Raw genomic sequence first — 21536 nt, 5'->3', positions numbered from 1 at the left:
CAGACTGTGGAAAATCCTTGGGTCAAAATCCATTGGGTTTCTTCAATAAATAGATTTTAAGAAAAAAGAGAAGTGGAAGCAATCTGTACGTTAAAAGAGATGCCAAAGATTTAAATACCCCCTGTAAAACGAACAAGATATTTGTCCTGACAAGATATGCACACTCATTAACTCCCTCCCCGTTCCTTTTTCATCATTTCTTTCAGCTTGTTTCTGTGCCCCATTCTCAAGTGGATGAGTAAAGGCCAGACAATACGTAAGAATCACAGTTGTGGCTTCAGGGTGAGGAGAAGATCACAGCAGAGTAGGACCCTAGGCTCACCTAGTCCCATGAATACAACTACTAAGTCATCCTAAATACCCCAGAAATCTATCTGAAGATTGGCAGAACAAACCCCACAACTAAAAGTAGAGAAGAGGCCACATGGAGGGAGGGAGGAAGGACAGAAAGTCACCTTGGGAGAGAAACTGATTGTGGATGCTGTGGTGGGGAGGCAATCAGGGTCACAGGGAAGGATGAGAGAGACTAGTACACAGGGGAGCACACAAGGAAAACAAACCCCCATAGCAATTGGCTTGGGAAGTGAGAAGGCCTGAATTTCATTAAGTTCTTGCAAACAATATGACATAAAGCCTGGAGTTTTAAAGGTTAGGATGCTTGAACCAGGGAGAGATCAGAGGACATTGGGCCTGCTCTTGGAGAAAAGGCAGGGTAAATAGCCTGTGGACAGAAAGCATGGAAACAGTGATCTGAAACATACCTAGGGCACAGATTGGGAAGGTCAGTTTCTCATCTCAGAGCCTATCCCATAAAGGCATGTTCACAGAGAGACACCTCCAGGAACAAAGAAACTGGCCAGTACCATTTCCCTCTCCCACCCCTCAGCATAAGCAGAGGGCTAACTGTGGGAACCAGGGCAATACCCACACTTTCTACCAAGGCTGCTTACACCAAGTCCGCCCTTCCCGTGCTCCAGAGGTAGGTCCTTCCTAGTTAAGCTTGCCTCAGTTCCACCACTATGGGCCCCCGCACCCAGAAGATCAGCCCAAACCCCTGCCCAAACAACCTCTCCCAACTTGGGAGTTTGGTGAGGCTTTCGGTTCTGCAGGTGGTAGCAACAGGTCTCATTTCACAGCAGACCAGAGTGCACATAGTTAATATGTGTCACCTACAACAGGCAAACAGAGTCTCTGCAGATGACAGGCCTAAAGGATAAAGTGACTGGGACAAAACAGCAGAGTGCATGTGGCACACTTTGGAGTTACTCCCAGAAGTGTCAGGCTGTAGGGAATAGGGTACACCTAATACAAGGCACTATAGGAATTCTTAAGGCCATTGCCCTTAAGAACAGGACACACAGTTGACTTTCTTAACATACAGAAAAAGGGCACAGACACTTAAACAAAATGAGAAGCCAGGAATTTGTCCCAAATGAAAGAACAGGACAAGGCAGTGGCTGGAGATCTACACAAAACAGATATAAGTAACATGCCTGATGGAGAACGTAAAGCAATGATTGTAAGGATACTCACTGGACTTGAGAAAAGAGTGGAGGACATCGGTGAGAACAGTGAACACAGAGATAAGAAATAACAGATACAGGGCTCAATAAATGAAATGAGAAACATGGTTGATGGAATGAACAATAGGCTGGGAGAAGCAGAGAAATGAGTTACTGACTGAGAAGACAGAGTAATGGAAAGTAACCAAGCCAAACAAAAGAGAAGAAAAGAATTATGCAATATAAGAATAGACTTAGGGAATTCAGTGACTGAGTAATAACACTTGTTATAAGAGTTCCAGAAAAAGAAGAGAGAGAAAAATGGGGGCAAAGAATTTATTTGAAGAAATAATATCTGAAAACTTCCTTACTCTGGGGAAGCAAATGGATATCTAGATCCAGGAGGCACAGAGAATTCTCAACAAAATCCACAAAAGCAGATCAAAACCAAGATATATTGTAATTAAAAAGGCAAAATATAGTAATACAGAAAAATATTAAGAGCATCAAGACAAAAGAAGACAGTTGCATGCAAAGGATACACGACAAGACTGTAAGGGCCTGCTTAGCCAGAGCGAGCCATTTTGTTGTTCATGCAGTCAACTTAGTTTGACCCTTCCCCCCTCCGCCCCGAGGAACTTACTTAGAAACAAGTCTGGGAAACCAGTAAAATATGACTGACCAGCCCCTGATAACAGAGCCCATATACCAGGACGTGTCAGGTCAGGGGGAAGTAACAGAGCCCAGAATACAAGGATGAGCCAAGCCAGGTGGAGACATCCAATCAGAAAAGCACCTCCCTAACTACCCAAGAATGTGGGCCCTGCTTTTTGGGCACCAATTCTGACCAGAGTGATAGGCTAGTTCAAATAGCTACTATAGGGTGAATAGTAATTCAATTGGTCACCTGTGTGTGGCCAGGCTCAACCACATGGCCTTTGCTCTATAAAAGTTAGTCTGTGAGGCTGGGAGTCATTGCCTCTTTGCAAGAGACGGCCCTGGCCGGTCAGTTTGATTCTCCATGCTTGGCGCGAAATAAAGCTTTGCTTGACTTTCGCTTTGTATCAGTCTCGCTCCTTTGACCATGGACCCAACAAAGGCAATCAGTGGATATCTTAGCAGAAACTTTCCAAGCCAGAAAAGAGTGGCACAATGTATTCAAAGTGCTGAATAGGAAAAAGCTGTAATGAAGAATATTCGATCCAACAAGGCTATCATTCAGAATAGAGAGATAAAAAGTCCCCCCCCCCCCTAAAAAAAAGCTAAAGGAGTTCACCACTAAACCAGTTCTGCAAGAAAGCTTAAAAGGGACTCTTTGAATGGAAAGGAGAGACCAAAAAGCAGAAAAAAAATGAATATTTCTGTGAAAAATCAGTCAAGGAACTCACAAAATAGAAAGTTGTAAAATAGGACACCATACCTAAAATGAGGGGAAGGGAGGAGTAAAGAATCGGTTCAAATTTAAATGACCATCAGGTTACTATATAGACTGCTATATGCAGATGTTATATATGAACCTAATGGTAACCACAAATCAAAAACCACTAATAAAGATGTAAGGAATAAAGACAAAGAAATCCAAATATATCATTAATGGAAACCAGCAAGATGAAATGAGAAGGACAATGAAAGAGAGAAGGGCAAGAAAGGATCAGAGAAAATCTTCTAAAACAACCACAAAACAGTAAAATAGTAATACATACATATCTACCAACAATTACTTTGAAAATAAATGGACTAAATGCTCCAATCAAAAGTCACAGGGTGTCAGAATGGATAAAAAAATAAAAAAGCAATGCTGTCTATGAGAGATGCATTTTAGACTTTAAAGGTTTTTGGTTTTTTTTAATTTATTTGACAGAGAGAGAGACCACAAGTAGGCAGAGAGGCAGACAGAGAGACGGGGGGAAGCAAGCTCCCCACCGAGCAGAGAGCACGATGTGGGGCTCAATCCCAGGACCCTGAGACCATGACCTGAGCCGAAGACAGAGGCTTAACCCACTGAGCCACCCAGGCACCCCAAGAGATGCATTTTAGACTTAAACACACTTGCAGATTGAGAGTGAGGGGATGGAGAAACATGCAAATGGATGTCAAAAGGAAGCTGGAGTAGCACCATTTATGAGACAGAATACACTTTAAAACAAACTGTAACAAGGGACAAAGAAGGACACTATAATTACAAAGGGCACAATCAAAGAAGAAAATATAATAATTGTAAATATTTATGCATCCAAATATTTATGCACTCAAATACATAAAACTGTTAACAAACATAAAGGAATAATCAATAGCAATATGATAATAGTAGGGGACTTTAACACCCCACTAACATCAATGGATAGATCACCTAAACAGAAAATCAACAGCTTGGAATGACCCATTAGACAAGATGGATTTAACAGGTATCTTCAGAACATTCTATCCTAAAACAGCAGAATACTTATTCCAAATGCACATGGAACATTCTCCAGAATAGATCACGTATTAGGCCATAGAACAGCCTCAACAAATTCCAAAATATTAAAGTCATAACATGCATCTTTTCTGACCATAATGCTATGAAACTAGAAGTCACCAAAAAGAAAAATTCTGGAAAGACCACAAATATGTGGAGATTAAATAACATGCTACTAAATAATGAATGGGTCAACCAGGAAATAAAAGAAATAGAAAAGTACATGGAAAGAAATGAAAATGAAAACACAAAAGGTTCAAAACCTTTAGGATGCAGCAAAAACAACTCTAAGAGGGAAGTTTGTAGCAATCCAGGCCTACCTCAAGAGAAAAATCTCAAACAACCTTAGACCTAAAGCAGCTAGAAAAAGAACAAAAACAAAACCTAGAATTAGAAGGAAGAGAAATAATAACAGAGCAGAAATAAATGATATAGAAACATAAAAAAACAGAACAGATCAATGAAACCAGGAGCTGGTACTAAAAACAAACAAAACAAAACAGTAAAATTTATAAACCTTTAGACAGATTTATCAGTGAAAAATGAGAAAAGACTCAAATAAAATCACAAATGAGAAATAAACACAACAGAAATACAAACAATTATAGAAAATATTATGAAAAACTATATGGCAACAAACTGGACAATCTAGAAGAAATGGATAATTTCCTAAAAACATAGAAACTACCAAAACTGAACCAGGAATAGAAAATTTGGAGACTGATAACAAACAAGCAAAGAAACTTACTCAGTAATCAAAAAACTCTCAATAAACAAAAGTCCAGGACCAGATGGATTTACAGGTAAATTCTACCAAACATTTAAAGAAGAGTTAATATCTAGTCTGCTCAAACTGTTTAAAAATAGAAAAAGAAAGTAAAACTTCTGAATTCATTCTGAGGCCAACATCACCCTAATACCAAAACCAGAAAATGACACCAAAAAAAAGGGGGGGGGGGAGGTGGGGGGAGCGAGAGAGAACTACAGGTCAAGTTTTTAAAGATTTGAGAAAGAGAGAGAGGGGATGGAGGGGAGGGAGGAGAGAGAATCCTCAGCAGATTCCCTGCCGAGCCTAGAGCCTGACTTCAAGCTCAATCCCACGATCCTGAGATCATAACCTGAGCCAAAATCAAGAGTTAGATGCTTAATGAACTGAGCCTCCCAGGTGCCCATACAATTCAGTATCTCTGGTGAATATAGATGCAAAAATCCTCAACAAAACACTAGCAAACTGAATACAACAATATATCAAAAATCATTCATCACAATCAAGTAGGATTTATTCCTGGGTTGCAAGGGTGGTTCGATATGAGAGACATTGCATCAATAAGAGAAAGAACCATACAAATTTCAACAGATGCAGAAAAAAGCATTGGACAAAGTACAACATCCATTCATGATAAAACCCCTCAAAAAAGTAGATTTAGAGAGAACATACCCCAACATAATGAAGGCCTTAAATGAAAAACCTACAGATAACACCATACTCAATGGGGAAAAATTGAGAGCTTTTCCCGTAAGGTCAGGAACAAGACAAAGATGTCCACTCTCACTACTTTTAGTCAACATAGTATGGAAAGTCCTAGCCATAGCAATCAGACAACAAAAACAAAAGGCATCCAAGCTGGTAAGGAAGAAGTAAAACTTTTTACTCTTTGCAGATGACATGATACTATATATAGAAACCTAAGGATGCCACCAAAAAATTACTAGAAATGAATTCAGTAAGGTCACAAGACATAAAATCAATGTATAGAAATCTGTTGTATTTGTATGCACTAATAATGAAACAGCAGAAAGAGAAATTAAGAAAACAATCCCGTATATAAATACACCAAAAGAATAAGATACCTAGGAATAAACCTAACCAAAGAAGTGAAAGATCCTGTGCTCTGAAATCTCCAAAACATAGGAAAGACGTTGAAGACAATGCAAAAACATGGAAAGACTGTCCATGTTCATGGACTGAAAGAATATCATTAAAATGTCTATACTACCCAAAGCCATCTACATATTTAATGCAAACTCTATCAAAATATCAATAGCATCTTTCACAGAATTTGAATAAATAATCAAAATTTGCATGGAACCACAAAAGACCCCAAATGGCCAAAGAAATCTTGAAAAAGAAAAGCAAAGCTGGGGACATCACAATTCCTGACTTCAAGTCATATTACAAAGCCGTAGTAAATGAAAACAGTATGGCAGCAGCACAAAAATACACCCACAGATCAATGGAACAGAATAAAAAATCCAGAAAGAGCCCATAATTGTATGGTCAATTAATCTTCTACAAAGGGGACAAGAACTTGCAATGGGAAAATAATAGGCTCTTCAAAAAATGGTGTTGGGAAACCTGGACGGCTACATGCAAAAGACTGAAACTGGACTACTTTCTTACACCCTACACAAAAATAAATTCAAAATGGATTAAAGACCTAACTGTGAGACCTGAAACCATAAATATCTTAGAAAAGAGCACAGGCAATAATTTTTCTGATCTCAACTATAGCAACATTTTTCTAGATAAGTCTCCTGAGGCAAAGGAAACAAAAATAAACTGCTGGGACTACATCATAATAAAAACTACATCCGTATAGCAAAGGAAACAGCCAACAAAGCTAAAGGGCAACCTATTGAATGGGAGAAGATATTTACAAATGACATATCCAATAAAAGGTCAGTATCCAAAAGGTATAAAGAAGTTATACAACTCAATACCAAAAATTTTTGTTAAATAATCCAATTTAAAAATGGGCAGAGGACTTGAACAATTTTTACAAAGAAGACATAGAGATAACCAATAGATACATGAAAAGTTGTTCATCATCACTTATCATCAGGGAAATGCAAATCAAAACTACAATGAGCTATCACCTCACAACTCAAGAAACAACAAACCTTGACAAGGATGTGGAGAAAGGGAAACCCTCTTGCAGTCTTTGTGGGAATGCAAACTGGTGAGCCAGTGTAGAAAATAGAGGTTCCTCAAAAAGTTAAAATAGAACTACCCTATGATCCAGCAATTGCACTACTCAGTATTCACCCCAAAATACAAAAACACTAATTCAAAAGGATACATGCACCCCTATGTTTATTGCAACATTTACAATACCCAAGATATTACAGAATTTCAATGCCATTGACTGATGACTGGATAAAGAAGATGTTGTATACAGTGGTATATTATCCAGCCATAAAAACAAAATGAAATCTTGTCATTTGCAATTACATGATTGGGGCTAGAGGGGATAATGTTAAGTGAACTAAGTCAGAGAAAGACAAATATCATATGATTTCCCCATATTGGAATTTAACAAAGAAATGAGCAAAGTGGGGGAAAAGATAATAATGAGACAAACCAAGAACAAGACTCTTAACTATACAGAAAAACTGATGGTTACCAGAAGGAAGGTGGAAGGGGAGAGTGGGGGAAATACGTGATGAGGATCCAGGAATGCACTTGTGATGAACATTCGGTAAAATAAAAACTTCAAAAAAAAAAAAAAGGGGGGGGGGTTGTTTTTTTTTTTTAAAGATTTTATTTATTTATTTGTCAGAGAGAGAGAGAGAGTACAGGCAGGCAGAGGCAGAGGGAGTAGCACGTCCCCTGCAGAACAAGAAGCCCAATGTGGGATTCGATCCCAGGACGCTGGGATCACGACCTGAGCCGAAGGCAGCCGCTTAACCGACTGAGCCACCCAGGCGCCCCCAAAAAAAAAGTGTTTTAAAAAAGATTAAAGAATCACAGTTGTGCTGGATTCTGTTACCAACTGTACATTACCACTACCTTTTTATAAGGACTCTGCAATCACAGAAAAAAACCAAAGGAAATACATTTTTAAGACTCCTCTTTGCTGCAATAATAGGAGATGTAATTTGTCAATGGGGAGACACACAAAATTTGGAAGGTGGAGGAGAAGATGCACATGAACAGAGTAAGACCTTCGCATCCTGGTTTGCCACTCCACCGCAGCCATCTGTAGCCATCGGAGGGAAATTCCCAGAATCTCCATATTTACAGTGGCTTCTGGGTGAGCTGCAGAGCCACAGCTGAGAAAGTCAGCAGTGGTTCTCTGACGTTTAAATCTTCAGCTCCTCCAACAGGTGTAAGCTCCTAATTCTCTGTATCAAAACCCTTAACACCAGGAATATATAAAATAAATTTTGTTTCTCTGACTAAATCCTAAGTGATATCCCTATGGTTTTATAATCAGAGAAAAAAAAAATCTTACTAACTGGTTCTAGTTTTAAAATCCTGTAATAAGGATTCTGACCCAATTTGGGCTAAGTGCCTTCTCCCATACCAATTACTGTAACCAGAAAGATGGATTTCCATGATCAGCTCAACCTGTGTAATTGCCCTGTGACTGACCTGAGGAAATCAGATGTAATAAAGTCATGCTTAAGAGAAGCCATACTTAAACTGAAAGGACAGCATATTCCTGAAGGGGAAAGGGGCGTTAAAAAAAAAAAAAGTTAGATACTAGGTAGATTCACAAATAAATTGCCACTATGTACCCTATCATTAGAGTTCCAGCTTTCTCCATTTAAAAGTATGGTGTCCTAAAGATGGCTTAAACTAGATGTGATAGGCTTGTCCTATAGCTTAAGGCTAAACAGCCAGAGGAGAGTCAAAAGAAAGCCTTAAGGACCAAAATCATGAGACTGATCATCTTATAATGGAGGAAAGGGGAGGCATTAAATGGAAAGATAAATCTATTTTTTTAAAAGTATTCTAAAAATAATCAAACTTTTTTAACTATCCAACTAAATATCACCTTCATCACAATCTATGTTCCTATCCTGCCTTATGTTTATTCTTGTACTTGTATTATTATATCTTTATATATTCTAGTAGAATTCAAGTGCCATGAGATCAGAACCATGCCGAATTTTGTTTCACAAACCTATTTCCAGTTCTTGGAACAGTGCTTGACCCAAGTAGATGCAATAAATACTTAATGAATTATCTGGTTAGCACGAGTTGGGTTAGGGCAAGTTAATTTGTGAAAAGTCCATTGACTCTCAGCTATTGTGTGCTGTAACCCTCATATCAGAAGAGTGCTAACCTCAGCCAAAAGGAGCTGGGAGAGACTTCACCTTCACTTGGTAAAGTTTAAAGACATTGAAGATACAATCATAAATAAGGAGGTACTCTTCCCCATGAGCTCACAGCCTAGTGAGACTGACAGACAGATGCAGATAATATTACTGGGTGAGATTCATGCTCTAAGAGAGGTGTAGAATTACCACAGAAACATCTGAGCAGCAGCACCCTGCAGCAGGGAGAGGAGATCCCATTTAAGGGGGGGGGGAAGAGAAGCAGCAGAGCAATTATGAAGAACAACTTCAGTCCACTTAACGGCCACGGTTATATAGCAGAAAGCACTAACACATAACAGTTCAATAAAATGTTAATTTCAACACTGAAATGAGCAAAGAAAAAGTGTAAAGTAAGAGATCAATGTTCGGTTTTGGCTCTATACGTAAGGAACTTGAAGTCCCCGCTCTGTCTTAGCTACAAGTGGAAAGCTCAACAGACCGAAAAATCAAAAACTCATCCAGGATCCATGAGAGGTGAGGATACAGGGCAAACCACCGCCCCCCCAGGACGGAAGAGTCGAACCGTGAAACCGGCAGTCGTAGCTTACCAGAGCAGAGACCCAGTAGTGGATCCCCAGGACCCAGTGCTGGGCAGGCAAGTCTGAACTGCAATTCAGAAGCTGCTAGAGATTCAGTGTAAACAAATCTGAGACTTAAAAACTACAGGAGGACCCAATCATAGGGAAACACACAATTTTGTGAGACTCACCTCCAGAAGCTTGACTAGGTTCTCACAGTAAATATCAGGGACACGCTCGGGATCCCGGCAGGGAGAGGAACCATTTTGGAAGATATAAAAGCCCTCTGTTATTCTTAATAAGGACTGGCCTCAGGGGAAACTAGTTAACCAAGCCTAACCAGCTGGTTATTATCAGACCCTAATTGCCCTGGGGAAAAATAAACAGCCTACTGCAGCCCCCGCTAGCCTTCCATGTAGGAGAAGGGAAATACCCAACTCCTGCCCACTACAGCCGTCCTCTCCCACCTAAGCGGGAAGGAAAAAATACTGAGTCACTTGTGAAGCTCACAGATCAGAGGCATAAGCACACTAAGAACTGAGACCAAACCATGGGACTATAGAGCACTGCCCTACACCGTACCTTATCACCATACTAATTAAAGGCCTATTTACAGCACTTCCTTTTAGCCAATACATCATTTCTGGCTAACCAGAAAACATTACAAAGCATTCCCAATGGCAAAACAAAACAAAAAAAATAAAACAACAACAAAACAAAACCACACAACCATTTAAAGAGACAGTACAAGCATCAGAATGAGACAGGACAGGAATGTTGCAATTACCAAACTGGGAGTTTAAAACAACTATGATACATATTCTAAGGGCTCTAATGGATAAAGCAGACGCATATAAAAACAATTGGACCTTGTAAGTAGAGAGATGGAAATCCTAAGGGGGGGGGAGAAAAATTAAACATCAAAAACACTGTAACAGAAATGAGGAATGGCTTTCATGGGCTACTAATAAATAGACCACACACAGTTGAGGAGAGAATCTCTGAGCCTTAGAACATCTCAATAGAAACATCCAAACCCTCAGATTGTTTTTTAGCGGGGGGTGGGAGGTTGGGGGAGTCAGGTGGTGGGTATTATGGAGGGCACATATTGCATGGAGCACTGGGTGTGGTGCATAAACAATGAATTCTGTTACGCTGAAAAGAAATTTTTAAAAAAGAAAAAAAGAAAAGAAATCTCCAAACCCAAAAGCAAACAGAAACCAAAGACTGAAAAAAAAAAAAAGAACAGAATATTCAAGGACTCTGGGACAACAACTACAAAAAGCCAAAAAGCCTAACATATGCATAAGGGGAGTACCAGAAGAAGAAAGCAGGGAACAGAAGAAATATTTAAAACAACAATAACTGCGAATTTCCCCTAAATTAATGTCAGACACCAAACCATAGATCTAGGAAGCTCAGAGAACACCAAGCAGTTATAAATGCCCTCAAGGCCCCACGTTGGCATATTGTTTTCAAACCACAGAAAATCAAAGATAAAAAAGCCGGGAAAGAAGCCAGAGGGGGAACACCTCGTCTATGCAGGAACAAAGATTCCATCCAACTTCTCAGAAACAATGCGAGCAAGGAGAAAGCAAAGTGGAATATTTAAAATATTGAGAGAAAAAAACCACCAACCTACAATTCTGAATTCTATGAAATCATCCTTCAAAAGTGAAGGAGAAATAAAGGCCTTTTCAGACAAACTAAAATTGAGATAATCTGTTGCTAGTACACCTGTCCCGCAAGAAATGTTAAGAGTTCTTTAAAGAGAAGAGAAACAAGGTAGGTCAGAAATGCAGATCTACGTAAAGGAAGAGTATGAAGAACGAATCAATGAAGGTAAAATAATAGAACAATTCCCTATGAGTTCATAGTCTGATGATTTCCCAAGATTTTATTTTAAGAATAGCTGGTTCTGCTTTCTTTGATCTTCCTCTGGGCGTGGCTTGCAAAACCCAAGAAAACTTGAGAACTAAAAAATCACACAATTAGACTTTTATTTATTATTTTTATTATTTTTTTCTACTTGATATTAAAACAGATTTGGCTGAGTATAAACCAAGGTTGTTTGGCACTCTTTTTTTTTTTTTTAAGATTTTATTTATTTATTTGACAGAGATCACAAGTAGGCAGAGAGGCAGGCAGAGAGAGAGAGGAGAAAGCAGGTTCTCCACGGAGCAAAAAGCCCCATGCGGGCCTCGATCCCAGGACTCTGGGATCATGACCTGAGCCGAAGGCAGAGGCTTTAACCCACTGAGCCACCCAGGTGCCCCTTGTTTGGCACTCTTGACCCACAATCTTTCTCTCCCCTTCTTCCTCTCTCTCTCTTTCTGCCTTTCTTTCTCCCTCCCCTCCCTGCTCCGGTCCTTTTTCTGCTCTCACCTCTTCTCCATTATTACCTTTTAAATTTCTAATTGAGTTTTTATAATAAAATTAATTGAATTACTAATAGACAGTAAATAATAAAAATTGGCCAGGCATCTATGGATATATATAATTTTGTTCGACTCTATAAACATCTGAAGTAATTGAGTCATCTCAGATGTTTTTCAGTTTTAACACTGATTTGTACTTGCAGCACCTGGGTGGCCTAGTCTGTTAAACATTTCCCTTCGGCTCAGGTCATGACCTCAGGGTCCTGGGATTGAGTCCTGGTTGCAAGAAACTTCCTCTCCTCTCTGCTTGTGCTCTCTCTTTCTCTCTCAAGTAAATAAATAAGATCTTCAAAAAATTAAAAAAAACACTTATTTGTACTAATTTTAGGTTACTCTTTATTACACTTCATTTGCTGTGAATATTTTCATCCTATTTTTTTAATTTCACAACCCTATTTTTTACTTTGAATAACATCAAATGCAAATTTTTCACAACTATTTTTTATATTCTCCATTTAAGCAAATATACTTGCTTTAATATGTGATGATCTTTTAATCATTAAAAATAATAATAATAAACTGGGTACTGCTCAGAGCAAGTAGCATTCTGCTGTCCCATACCCCTGGACTGGTTTAATGGTTTCATGACATAAATTTTTAAAATACTGAAATAACAAAATTGCACGTCTATCTATAAGGAGAGAAGGAGAAAATAAAACCATTCAGAGTATGTCATAATTGCTTGAGATCTTTGGGGATATGGCTGAAATTTATATAGGTCTAATGAAATAAAATCAGGAGTTATTTGAAGGCCTGTTGCTTGTTAGGGAATGAATGTATTCTTCATAGTGCCACAAGGGTCTGCAGGTTGTAAGCAATAATTGCAAGGATGATGAAGTTGTGTGTGTTGGGGGGAGGATGGGTGCCAATAATCTAAGAACTAGACTAGTTAATCTTTGATTATCTCCAACTGGGCTCTAGCAGTTTTGGGCTCGAAGTTTCCCAAGAACACAAGACTGGTTCCCTACAAAGATGTCCTTGACAGAACATAATCATAATGCCCCCCAAATTTTACACCCCTACCTGTCAATTTTGACTGGGAAAATAGAGAAAAGGCTTAAAAATAATAAATATAATAAAAAGCAATATAGGGATGATGGCTAGGGTATATATATGCATATATTTAAAAGATCTTTTCATAGGGGCATCTGCGTGGCTCAGTCCGTTAAGTGTCCCTTTCTTGATTTCCACTCAGGTCATGATCTCAGGGTCATGAGACTGAGCTCCGAGGCAGGCTCCACACTGGGCATGGTGTCTACCTAAAATTTTCTCTCACCCTTTGCCTGTGCCCCTACCCTCCTCCTGTCTCCCATCTCATGCAGGTGTGCTGTCCTCTCTCTCTCTCAAAAAAGAAAAGATCTTTTCATAATTGCATGCTACTTGCTTTCTCTTGTGATCATCCAGGGCAAACTCCAAGAAATTCCCATACATGTCACAGATTTAAAGAGCTATAGAATCACTGATGTGGTCAATGTAAAAAGGCCAATTTGACTAAACTACTTGTTATTCTATTGATTGATTTGGCGTCATAATATTAGATCTGGCCATGGCCAAATATGTTGATGCGGTCTGTCCAGAAAAGGAGTATGTGAGAATCGATACAACTGCTATTCATCACCAAGACAGGTTCCTACGGCTGTATTTACAGGGTTAGTGATGAATGAGGAAGAACACACGGCTTCAGAGACAAGTATTCTGCAGAATTCTTAGTTTGCTCGGTACAGATACAGACAGTGGCTACTCACACTCATCTTCTAGCCTTGTTATTTCATCTGTGCTTTTCCCATTAATTTTCGTTTGTCGCATCTAGGGGTACTAAGTTACCTCCTATTTCTAGTTCTGCCACCCAGACTTATTTCTTTATTCTGGCTCATCTGTTCCTAGATGCAGGATCCAATAGACAACATTTTACAGTTGGATCCTGCTGGGGCCAATGAGTCCTCCTCATAGCAAGGCCTTCTATTTCTTTGATGCCCAAGTATTTGCATTTAAAAAAAAAACAAACTTTTTTTTAAACAATATCTCTAACTTTTCCATGTTGTCCCCTTTGCAAAGAGGATCATATAAGCAACCTCTGGCTTCCAGATTCTCCATATACCTGGCTTTACTCATGGCTATTTCTTATGCTACACTCTTAACATTACCTTGAGCACTTTGAAAAAGAAATAATACTCTTTTGTTATTGTCTAAATATGATTTAAATATTATGTTTAAGATATATTGCCCATTTATTCAGAAATACTTGATGTAATAACCCCTGAAATTAATTCAGTTATGTACATACAGATAAATTCTATGCAAATAAGCAACAGTTTGGTATGAACGGTTTTTCAGTGATAATCTTCCAAATGGCTGCACATGTATTTGGCCAAGGTAAATTTATCTTCCTCACATGTATTTAAATGAATGCATTTGAATGAATATATTTAAATAAAAAGGTTTTCAATAAAGGTGGACTGACCCTAGCAAAAGCTTTTTTTTTTTTTTTTAAAGATTTTATTTATTTATTTGACAGACAGAGATCGCAAGTAGGGAGAGAGGCAGGCAGAGAGAGAGAGAAGGGAAGCAGGCTCCCTGCTGAGCAGACAGCCCGATGTGGGGCTCGATCCCAAGACCCTGAGATCATGACCTGAGCCGAAAGCAACGGCTTAACCCACTGAGCCACTCAGGTGCCCCCTAGCAAAAGCTTTTATAGGAAAAGGATCTCTTTGCAATGGCAGCACTTAAGGATCAATCAAGGATTTCTGGAAAGAGAGCATCTTCACGTATTTGAAGGCCTACAGTGTGCCTTGCCTTAGCTCCAGCTGTCTCAGCAGATCCTCTTTCCAGACATGCTCTACAACCCTCCCACCTTCTTTCTTTTTGCTTCAATTCTGACTTTTTCCTAGCTATTCCTAACTATGCCCCCACAACCACATTCAGCAGCGGTTTTTCCTGAACAGGGTTCCTTGTTATGCAATGTAGACACTTAAATGGGCATTATGCTAGTAGTACACAATTTCTATTTTCAGCAGTAACTATTCCTTCCCAGTGCTGGAGTATACTGGATGTATGCATATGCCTCCTATATTGTTTAATGGGTACCAAAATTACCAATCATGTGTATGAGATGACAGCTCATTGGAAGGTAGACATTATTTGTATTCGTGTCAGCTCTAGGAAATAAGTGAAAATCTTTTTCTCAGTAGAAAATGAGTTTAGTTCATCTTTTCTGGAAAAAACTTCATCTGAGAACTATATTACAAAAGACAGGTCAGTGATTAACTCTTGCAATAATCTTCTATTGCCTCTGGCATCATGGGAGAATTAAGGGAAGAATAGATTCCTCAAATAGCAAGAGCATATAGAAAGAAGGAAATGGTATGAAGGCAGTAGGAAGAACAAAGCACTCTTTCTTTAATGATCATTTCCTACAAAAAAGAGGCAGGAAGTAGTCACAGTAACAAGAGCTATTTCCTCTCATTTGGGGATCAAAAACCATCAATCTACATTCAAAGTTATATGAGACCAAACCTTCCCATTGAAAGCAATGGCAGTGGGGGAGTGAGGCAGAGTTTTGACAGGCTGAAAGAATATTCTAGAAAGGAAAAGGGGGGCTGAATTCTCTGCATTACCTACAAAATAAGACCAGACCCTGTCCTAGGAGCTCCTACTTCACCCAAAGTTACCAAGTCATGCTCCAAAACAACCTAGTTTGAACTGATGATCAAGGGATCTCTCTGCAACTGTATTTCATAAAACCGTAAGATTAGAGTTTGGTTTAAAGTTAGAATTTGGGGGCGCCTGGGTGGCTCAGTGGTTTAAGCCTCTGCCTTTGGCTCAGGTCATGATCTCAGGGTCCTGGGATCGAGCCCCACATCAGGCTCTCTGCTCAGCAGGGAGCCTGCTTCTCCCCTCTCTCTCTGCCTGCTTCTCTGCCTACTTGTGATCTCTCTCTCTCCGTCAAATAATAAAATCTTAAAAAAAAAATTTTTTTTAAATAAAATAAAGTTAGAATTTGATTTAAGATTGCAAGAGAAGAGAATATTGGAACCGAAGTTAGAAATTTAGAAATATTATTATTCTTAGAAATCTGACCTCATGGAGTCCCTCAGACTTCTATTGGAATTTAATTTAGTCTAGGTCAATGTGATTCTTAAAAATTACCTGTCTTCTATGAAAATATAGTACATGATATTATTTTCATTATGGCATCTCTAACTTCTGTCCTTGATCTAAAATTAAATAATTTATGATGAAATATAAGGATACAGTACCACCAAGTTTCAACTTATTGCTTGAAGTTTAGAGCCAATAAGTAATTAAAAGTGTTTAATAGTCAACACTTTACTGTTGCTTAGAAAAGAATCAAGAACTGAATCAAAATTTTATATGGCTTTCATAACTACTTATATACACAGGAATAAGAGAAGGTTAAGTACAAATGTTAAAGAACAAACTGTGTGTCTTGTATTCTTTCCCTAAAAGGAAATTTGCTTTTAGAGCTAATTGTGAATTTCATTAATGAATGAGTTTACCTTAACCTATTAGAGAGGGCTTATGGGAAAACTGCTTTCTCTGCTATTTCTAACACTCTATATACACATTTCTACACATATATCATTCAGCGGTGGCTTGCTCAAACTTCAGTCACATGATCCTTGAAATTAGCACAAATTGTGGGATTTGGCAAAATGACCAAACCTACATATATGTTAGCAAAGTTCAAAATTTGTTTCCCTTTGCTTACCAATCTTTTATAATGATCGATTAGCTATTTTATGTATCCACAGAATTGTAAAGCTCTGAAATGTAAATAAAAACCCCAAAATATTAAATTGCTTTCCTCAAAATTACATTTTCCCTTAAGAAAATGCCCCATTATCACTTTAACTTACCATAAAATATTTCTTATCAATGTTTTCCACTGTCTTACCAAAAAAGTTTTATATTTTAATATCATTTACTTCCTTGCTTAAATAAATTTTAGTAAAATTTAAGAACAATGCAAGCCCAAACATTCTATGCTTAAATCCGCAGAACTAAGCATCTTTCAAAAAGAAACAGAAAGTTTTGTTCTGAATGACCATGTATTTAGAATTTGTTTTTACTAATTTAGTAGTTACTCTAATTTTATTATAATACTAATTTTGCAAGTTTCTTCAAGAACAAAATGTCATTCCATTTACTTCTCAAAAGCTTCTTATTAATATTAAATTTTTAAGCCTTAGAAAACCTGTTTCAATACCACAGGGAAGGTTTTCATTCAAAATAATTTAAGTTTTAGGGATGCCTGGATGGGCCCAGTCGGTTAAGCGTCTGCCTTCGGCTCAGGTCATAATTCCATCGTCCTGGGATCGAGTCCCACATTGGGTTTCTTGCTCAGCAGAGAGCTTGCTTCTTCCTCTACCTCTGCTGCTTCTGCTGCTTGTGCTGTTTCTGTATCCCTCTCTCTCTTTCTCTCTCTCTCTGACAAATAAATAAATAAAATCTTTTAAAGAAATTTAAATTTTAAAGATGATCAAATTGATTTATTAGTTAATAATTAGAAAATTCTTTTCTTCTAAACTATTATTTTAAACCCAATAAGAAACACTTTTTCCTTATTTAGGGACTATTAAAACTTTTTTTTTAAAGCAAAGAAAAATCAGGAAATCTTCATTTGCTATTGAACCAGTCTATTAATGAACTTTTCAATAATCGCGTTATAATATTTTATATTTTTGATATCTGGAAAAATAATCAGAATGATAAAAATTCAAGCCTGATCATCTGTGTTTTCAGATTCTTTGAAATTTGTTCTCAATTATATGATGTACTCTAACAGAGCACCTGTGGCCTCAAATTCTGAATGATTGAGTATGAGAATTGATAATATAGAGTGGGTGATATATAAAATAATATTCTTGTTGGTTTAAGAACAACAAACAAACAAGCTTACTTAACCAGTCTGGCAAACAAAATGTATTAAAAAGTTACCATTAACTTCAGTCTACAGTGAAGCTATTGATCACCAGTCTCTCAAAGTATTTACTCATTGAAGAAGCTACTCTCAAATCCCAAACCTCTCTGTTGTTTTCTCCATAACTTTCTGGCCATTCATATACTCTTCCATGTCCATACATATACTGTCACTCCACTCCTGCCCACCATACTCAATTTGCAGAGACTCACTTTTCTTAATATCCACCAGTGGAGTCTTTTTTGGCTTAAAATCTGTGCCAACGTGTCTTTACACTCCTTAAAAGGTTACATGTCATTTACTCATCAGTACTGCTCTAGATCTAATCATGTTGTACCTTCATCTGTCATGTAGGCCAACAACAAAACTCAAGGAGTCAAGGAAAGAAATACAAAAACCTTCCTCAGTAAGGAGGATGGAAGTTTTAAACAGTTATATACAATATTTGGCCCCTCACACACACAAATATAGAGCACTACTTAAGGCAGTAGGTCAGTTTCTCTAAGATCATTAACAGTATATTACTAAATGTTTGGCTCCTTTAAAAACTGTTCCATTTACATTTCAGAACAAAGCTTACTTCTACTTTACATTTTCCCTTGAGTTATCAGATATGCAGTTTAGTGGATTTTTTCCCTGTTAGCATTTGTTTATGATTTTTTATATAATACCTCTTCCGTTCTGGCATAAAGCCTGTCCTCTTTTCTTCAAAACACCTAAAGCATTGGGAAAGTAGAAAAAAAAAATGAAGTGTAAATTGTGACCTTACTGACTAAATTGTAGACTGTGTTCTCTTGACAGGTTTCCATTTGAATTCCTCCTGCCTCTATGACTGCAGTGGCTGACTCACCTTGCTTAGGAAAGTCAAGTCTCCCATGATGAATAATAATCACACATATAAGAAATCATCAGTAAGACAACATTTCCACTGGTAAAGCACTCTCTGAACCTCTGGCCAGAAGGCTGGTCCGGAACTGACTCAAAGATAGTCCTATTGCTGAATTATTACTTAAAATAGCTTTTCTACAGAAGGTGTTCCTCAGAGACATCACTACATACTGACCTAGCCTACTCCTGCTTAGCTTAAACTGACAGGTTCAGTATTTTAGTTATATTACCTTAATTGGGCAGAAAATCACACTTAGCTTCTCTTAACATATTAACAGTATGGAAACACACTCCTGTCACCTCTTTTCAGCAGTTCAAGATGAAGTTATTCTTTCAACAAGCCAGTGTTGACTGGTTGACCCTTGTCAGTTTTAGCTGCCAATCTTGACGAGAAAACTTTTCAAGTGGTATGTGTTAAAGTTGTCCTAATTCAGCATTGTGCAGAGATGAGCATTAATAAAATGTTTGGTAATACCATTTCCTGAGACTGCTGCAGGTCATGGCCCCTGGCAAAAGATATTTTAAGGTATCTGGAGGAAAGTGACTCAACACTGAGATTTCAGTGGAGCCAGCAGTGACCGTGTAGGGAAATTTGTGTTCTGACAGAAAAAAAGAGGGAGCTGAAGGGGACCATAAGGGGAGAGGATCTAAATCAGAGATGAGAGGCCAAGGTGGGTTTCTCCAATGTAGTCACGTAAAAACTAGAACCTGAATGACGAATGGGATTTAACCAAGTAGAAAGGCAAGGGAAATACTTTTGTTGATGATCTCTCCCTCTATTTTCAAACAATTGAAGGCAGAAAAGTAACCAAATCAATTGGCTCTTAGAAATATCCAGGTAGTCTATATAAGAACTATGACAACAGAAATCATTTCAGGTCACTGTACGTTGGTTACAAATTCTGAGAGATACCCAGTGTCAGAAATAGAAACCCACTAGCATCACCAGGCCATTGGGACTACGAGGAATAAATAATAAATACCTAAGTCAAAGGGCCAAGCTCACCAGCTTTGCAACTGAACTAAACTCATCCTTCCCCATAGAAAGAACCACCTAATTAGAGGTTGGTTTGCTACCAGTTGCTCCCATCAAGGTGACCATAAGAGAAAGAACTGTTCACTTTCCCCACAATTTAAACACTAGCTGTATTGTCAGTCATAAACTAAACTCTTTCAGAGCCCATTGGCATAATTTACTGGTACAGATTTTAAGGACTAGCCCTGTTTACCTCATTCTAGAACCAAAGGTTGTACCTCCTATCTTTTATCTCCCAGCATATTACCCTACTGTTTTGCTCAGTCATATGACTCATTAAGCTTTCAAAATTTACCCCTGATGACACAGCTTTTCCTGTAGCATTTTTCACATGGGTATTTATGCCCTTCCATCTCATATCAGGTGAGGGAGTCGATGTTCTTGCTTTCTATTTAATTGTGCAGACCATTGTATGTAAAGTTTCTCCTACTTAGTATCTCATTTCTTCTGGAACTTTCCTTCTCATCTTCCTTCCTTATGTTCCTCCATCATAGCTTGCCCTCAGTCCTTTATATTTACGTCTCACACATGAAACATTCAACATCCTGAGCACTCCACTGCTTTGTTTTCTTTAATTTGGAAGAAAAATCATATAAATGAAAGAATGCTTAGACTATTACTGTTCATCTCAAAAAGAATATGATGAGACTCAAGTACTAATCTCCTTGTGAACAGTAATTGAAAGCTCCTTGTGTACCCATTCCTTCCATATTCCCTTAGAAGCAGCCACCACCACTTGTACCTATGATTCCTATCCAGTTTTTAATTGTACTACTTGTGAATAATTATCAAACTAATCTACTGTTCAATGTTTGCTCCTTCTTGAAACTTACACACCTGAAATTATACATATTCTGTGAATATGTATCTTATAGAACAAATTTATGGCATAAGTCCACATTATTAAATCTCAAAGTCTTCATATGATAACTATGGTGACTATTGTTTACCCATTTTATTATTATATAGTACTCACTTATATGGATATATCACAATTTAATGATTTGTTCTATTTTTTTATAGGCATGGTCAAAAGAAAATATCTAAAACAAATTTAAACAAAAAGACTTTTTTTAGAAATACAGTATCCCTGACTAAATCTAAAGTCATGATAAAAGAAAAATTATATTTAGGAGATACAGTTGAGGAAATCTTCGAGAAAATGGGGGAAAGGAAAGATGGCAAACAGAATGGCAAGTGGGTGAATTTAAGACACACAACATCTGAATAAGTATAGTTTTAGAAAGAGGGAACAGAAAAAATAAGAGGAGTATATTATCAAGAAAATAGTTCCAAGAAGATTCTGGAAGGATATCTGAAGGATATGAAAGTTCTGATTAGAAAATTCACCAAGTATTCAGGAAAAGAGATGGAAAAATGATCCATGGCAAAGCATGTTCTTATGAAAGTTCAAGAAAGAAATGGCATTGAATTCTTTGGCAGCCACACTAGAAGCAAGACAATGGAGAGCCCTCTCGATCGCTGAAAGAAAATAACTTTCAGTTCAGAATTCTATGCTGAACCAAGCTCTCAAAATAGCGTAGATTGGATATATACATTTTTAAACATATAGTTCTCATGCTTTCAGAAGATTTACTGCCCTTTTTGCCTTTTCTCAGGATCTCTCAAGGAATATGTTTCAGAGAAAT

General features: G+C 37.9%; 1 pseudogene across 1 annotated transcript in view; it reads left to right on the top strand.

Moving 5' to 3' along the window:
- The first annotated feature begins 1489 nt into the window (after positions 1 to 1489).
- LOC308352488 (developmentally-regulated GTP-binding protein 1-like) overlaps positions 1490 to 21536 on the top strand; it is a 103564-nt pseudogene continuing 83517 nt past the window's right edge. The window contains exons 1-3 of the transcript in view: positions 1490 to 1562; positions 7830 to 7994; positions 9529 to 9661. The product of the transcript in view is annotated as a developmentally-regulated GTP-binding protein 1-like (transcript). The remainder of the gene's footprint in view (positions 1563 to 7829; positions 7995 to 9528; positions 9662 to 21536) is intronic.

Source organism: Martes martes, assembly GCF_963455335.1.
Source record: "Martes martes genome assembly, chromosome: 11".
Lineage (NCBI taxonomy): Eukaryota > Metazoa > Chordata > Mammalia > Carnivora > Mustelidae > Martes > Martes martes.
This window is presented reverse-complemented; position numbering and strand designations above follow the sequence as displayed.